This window comes from Symphodus melops (assembly GCF_947650265.1).
Source record: "Symphodus melops genome assembly, chromosome: 19".
NCBI lineage: Eukaryota > Metazoa > Chordata > Actinopteri > Labriformes > Labridae > Symphodus > Symphodus melops.
This window is the reverse complement of record NC_136709.1, coordinates 14,079,463-14,085,492: the sequence shown is the minus strand read 5'-3', so window position 1 is coordinate 14,085,492 and position 6,030 is coordinate 14,079,463.

The window sequence follows — 6,030 nt, the reverse complement described above, 5'->3', positions numbered from 1 at the left end:
CCCCCAATGAGAACCGCATTGGCCTCGTTTCCTTTAGAGTGTGACATTTGCTGATGCCTATACATTTTTTGTCCTGTCATTTTCTCACCTTTTAGCTTCATTTCTGTTTCTCACTGCTCCATATGGCGTTGCTTATTTCATTTCACTCCATGTGTCCTACCATCCCCTTAAAATGTTTTGCTGAAGAGGCAGTGTATTTGTGATGGATTACAGTAGAGCTCTTCAATTTAACGAGGGGTGGAAACCCACATGAGTCATGACTAAAAGTTTTTTTTCTCACAAAGGTGGCACCCCTCTCCCATCCACACAAATCTCTATTCTTTCACTTTCTCTGAGATTTAATGTGTGCTGGCAAGCTACATTTATACATAGTCTCTCCTACATGTCTAGAAGCACATGTGGTGTGTGTAAGTGTGTGTGTGTGTGTGTGTGTGTATTAGCTCATTAAGATCAAAGGGGTTGTCACACTGGCCTTTAGGGTTGGCAGTGGGTCTTTGTGCGTTGTTACACACTCCAGCAGCAGCAGCCTGAGAGACCTCTGCCTGTCGTAACGCATCTCTGTCCCCACCAGGGTCACACCACACTCTGATGCGACAACCATCGTCAACGTCAGCGCGCCTCCATGGCAACCGCGCTGGGTACAGCATCCCCAAGCAGATGTTAGAGGGTTAAGAGAGAAGTGAGAGTGAAAGGAGGAGTGGGAGGCTGTGTGAATGCATCATCTAGGCTAGTTTGTGTGAATGACTAATGTGTTGTTGTGTATGCGGTGTGAAATCGGCCACAAGAAAACAAGAATTAGTTTAGAAAAAGTCTATCTGCTAGTACGGCTGCTTTTATGCTTTATTTTAAGCTGACATGGATTCAATCGTTAGAACGCTATCATGCTCTCGATAGATAGATAGATAGATAGATAGATAGATAGATAGATAGATAGATAGATAGATAGATGTCAAACTAATGTTTTCTTACATGTTGGTATAAGAACATAGTGCAATACTGCTTTGGGTGATTTAGAAGTGATGTCATCACGTTTTGGTAAAGCAAAACACTCCTGCTTAATTAATTACACGACTTAACACACTGTCTGCAGTTACAGTTGTGCATACTTTATATGTGCATACAAATTTTGGACATTATTTTGCTATATAAAAGTTGCCACATATCGTCTCAGCTGTGATTCTCTGCTAAATGTGCTCAACACTAATATAAGTATTGTTGAGTCAACATGCACAGAACGACGAGACACACTTCTCAGTTCACAATTTTATTAGGAAAATCATTTTGCAGATTTGATTATTATTATCATCTATATATATATATATTTATATATATTTATATATATTATTTTCAGTTAGTCAGAGGATGCATCAGCACAGTATATCTTAATAGGAAGACTATTGCTAGAATAAATATCTATACATTATAATCAGTCAAATAAAATTAAAAAAAGTCCAAACAGAAAGAAAAGCAATTGAATAATTTACAAAAAACAACAAGTGCTTAAAAGAAATAAACTGTTTGTAAAACTGAAGCAGAAAACTTCTGATGCGGAATTTATTTAAAAAATACAAAGATGATTCACAGTTTGTGTCCTTGTTCTCATGCTGGCTGGAACACCAATAGGGACCATGCAGGAATGAAGAGCCAGAGCAACAGGATAGTACCAAACTACATAATCCACAAAGTCTATATGCCCCACTTTATGCTGTGTCTGCACAAAAAACAGCTTGTGAGGATATGAGGCGATTAGAGCAAATGTAAAGGGGTGTGCCAGTGAGGTCAGCGGGTCAATTTCCACTCATCCTTAAACACTGATTTCCTTTAGATTTTCTGCGTCTTTGCTCGACTCGGTTGGACTCAAACCTGCTCTCATTGGTACAGATGAGTTCATGGAACATAACATAGTTAGACAAGAACACAACAACCTTTGATGTGTATTCAGTTTTTACTGACTGCCTTTTTCTAGACTCTCAGGGCCGTGCTTCTCATCCTGCTTTGTAAAAACACGTGAAGCACAGCAACTCAGCTGTACAAATCTCTGTGTGAGTCAGGTGAAACTCCCTGGGTCCAAATCCACATTTTAAAATTTGCTGTAGCTATGGAGACCAATTGTATTCAATATTAAATAAATGTATTTGACACTTGGATTAAATAATCATCTGAAGACAAAATTTATACCTTTAAGCCATTAATTAATGAAAAATCCAGTTTAAGTTGTTAACTCTATCAGGATTTTATTCCACCAGTTTTAAAGGTCCTTTCAAATTTCAGTTTCTGTCACTTAATGTTGTCACAAATGTATTTTTCTTATTTCATAGTGCCTCTTTCGATCAATTGAATTAAAGTAAAGAAATCATAAACTACCAGAACTCTGTTATGTAATTGGCTGCTACTTAAGTATGATTCGACAGTCAGTCGATCATCTTACTAGCTCTCCCCTGTTTGTTTTGATTGACAGAAAAATACTTTGTGATAGACAGTGGCATTACAAAAAATAATGTGCGATGGGGAAATATCATGGTTATGGTATATGATTTTGTCTGTATTTAGTAAGATGATGACAACAGTTTATTTACCGTAATCTAATATTGAACACCATGGGTTTCCATGGACTCCGTTGTTAAAAAAAACAGATTTGCTGTTTTTCTTGAAGAGAATAAATTAAATTCTTTGGATACATCAAGTTCAATGATTTTATTAGAGCTTTTGAAGTTGGAAGCTTGTACTTTTGCTGTATTTATCTAATTGGACACTTCATTTATAGGTGACAGCTTCTTCCCACCTCTGGATCTTTTCCTCTGCACTCTCTCATCTCTGAAATGTTTAGTTCTTTACACACTATTTACAACTATCTACAATCGGATGTAATCCGCCTCCAGTCTGTTCACAAGCAACCAACGCACAAACACACACATGAAAATAAATAAAAAACAATTCAAGGGATGAATACGAAAGACAAAATATCAGGGGCTGGATGGCTGATGTATAAAAGTTGAGCTTCACCGCTGCTTCTGAAGAACAGCCAGTGAGAGAATGTGGCCTGTGTGAATGTAAAATGTGTCTGTGTGTTTGAGTGTGCAGCTAAAGGCATGCAGTCTGCCTATTTAGCCTCCATGCCAGTATTATATGCCCGCATGTTTTTGTATAGAAGTATTTTAAGGAATGAGGGATGACTCATGCAGAATTGTGTAGGCATTCTCGACAGGAAAGCTTTAAACATCTGACAGACATTTTAAAGGAGCGTACAACGGCACACACTCACGCTCCTGCGGGCCGGAGCGAAGGGAGGCGAATTGGGGGCTGATTTTGTGCATGCAATTATGCACTCATGGTCACAAACACGCGTAAATTTAGAAAGCAGCAGCAGTGAATACTCTTCACTGAAATATAAGGTGACAGGAGCAATGGGAGGAGAGGTGTCTGTCCTAAATCAAGCCAGTTATTAATTCACACTACCAAGAAACTCAAAAAATACACATGAATGCACACCTCTCCATATGCAGACAGCATCTAAATCCTACACAGGCCACTGTTTATGCATTAGCTTGGTTTTTTTCTCTCTCACACCATTTCTATTAATAGCAAAGCTTGCTCTCTCTTCCAAGCTTGTTGTGCACACTGATCCTGCACGCTGTCTCATTGTTTTTGCCTCCTCCTTGCTGTATCAGATTTCACACAGGAACATGAACAGCGACAGTCTCCTGAACAACAGATTGCACAAACATGCGCTTGCAATCTGGTGTTTGCGTGGAGAAACCAGACATGTCAAGCTGATATTTATGCAATGAGTGCACCACCACTGCTGATAGCTACACATCAGAGCAGAGCTGTTCCAGACTGTGGTTTTTTTTGTTTTGTTATTTTCACATCATAACCTTAAGATGGACACATTATGAAGGGAAATGACAGAAATCAGTCCATCTTGCTGAAATCTTAAGCTAAAGGACAAATATTTTTGTCCTTTTTAAATAAAAAAAAGGACAAATTAAAAACCCATATGTGAGCATCCCTGGCACCTTACAGGTAAAGGGGAAGTTTACAATGCAAATGTTTGAGTTTAACAGAACCTCACACGTGTGCAAAGTACAACAGATAGCAATGAATTCAGTCAAAAAAAAGGTCACAGACAAGGAGTGGAACCCTTAGCTACATATTCACATTTTGCTATTGTCTGATTGATAGATCTGAAACGTGGGTTTTGTCAAATAGTTCCACATAATATTAGCAACATTATGAGCCGCGTATTACAGTACACAGCAACATCAAACCTCCTACAGGAGCCAGTATAGTTTTTCTTTTCTTACTTGGGTAACATCTTACTTGAAGCGCGTATAAACATTGAATTCTTCTATCATATGCTTATTTACATTAACTACACTTTTTTATGATGTGAATTTGTAGGGGTGTGAAAATTGCAGGGAAGGGACATTTTAATTAATGAAGCGTTGCTGATTTATTAAACAAATCTTCAAGTAAAATGTCACCCTAAAGTGCCCAGTTGTTGATTCTGCTGCACACGTAAAGACAGAGAAAGAGACAGAATTAAAAAAAAAAGACAGCTGCTGTGCTTTCCAGAGAGATGGATACACATTTAAGAGGGGGCATCGCCTGTGTCTTTTGGTATTAAATAGTACACAGGCAGATTATGCTCCACCCAAATTGTAGTTAAAACTGCCTGAGAGATGGAGACAAATAATCTGACTTTACTCTGCCCATGCTAAATGTACCGTCTCCAATCCTTTTGGGGGTCACATTGCATTTGCACACTTCACATTCGCACACAAGCTGTCACGTCACAATACCCTGTTGTTCAGCAGAATCACAACCTCATTGTGCCACATACGAGACAAAAAAATAAAGAAGCACTTCACAACAAGACGGAGAGCTACCTATGATGATGATGGGATTGTTCTTCCATTTTTCAGTTCTATTTGATGAAGGTTTAAGGTGGAAATCATAAACAATATACAAAAAAGAGAAACAAATAAAATGTACAAATAGATATGTTGGTAAAAAAGTATTGTGCTTTTGGCTTTCCTGTGTACAATGTGTACAATTTTCAGAGCTCCTGTGTAAAAACAAAAAGGTGTATACGTGCACTTTGGACATACATAAGAGCTGTGGAAACAGGTGTATATTTTTTAAGTAGATATTATCAATAACTCAATAAATCATATGCAAAAACATGACAAATCAATGTTAAGTGTGTGTGTGTGTGTGTGTTTATGATATAAAGTGCAATGTGAGGGCATTTAGGCTGAGTGAGCCCTGTAAGTGTTAATGTTACACAGTTGACCTTTTCTATTTTTTTTGTTTTGACTCCTGCATGAATGCATTTTATTTATTTATTTTTTGCACATGTCGTGCAGGTGTGGGTGTGTTTATGTTTGTGACTCATTGTTTCCTGTTGCCTGAAATGAGCATATGAAAAGTAATGTGACCAAAGCAAACAAAGAGAACACAAACATTACCGATTCAGGTCACACTGAACAAGCAGCCTGGAGCTTCTTTCTAATTCTTTTTCTTTTTTTTTACATTCATCCCATTATTTTATGTATGTATTCATCCTCTTTGTGTGCTTTTTGTTTGGGCGGATTTCTGTCTTTCTTCTTTGACATAAATTTGAAGAATATTATGAGGCAAACGCAAAAAAAAGGCAAAAGAAGAGAAATTTGAGATGAAAAGTTCAAAGCAAACAGACATTCTCAACCTCAGAACAAAATGAAACAAAAATCCATCCCAGTTTGCTTTTGTCTTTCTAGCTTGGCAATGATTATCTGAGTCTATGGTCATGGTCAACAAGGCAGACTTTCCTTTCTGTAGTGTGTTTTGATCCGAGTCCAACTTCTTTTGATTCCAGAATTATTCTACATGATGATGAGTCTTAAAAGGATTGTTGCGCTGAATCCATCGCTGCAATAAGAGAGTTTTTTTTAAAGAGGGTTGTAAGTAAATTAGGACCTTTTCCAGTCTTTCAGAAGTGAGCCATGACATGAAACATTAATGACTTGAACTTCGACCTCTTCCTTC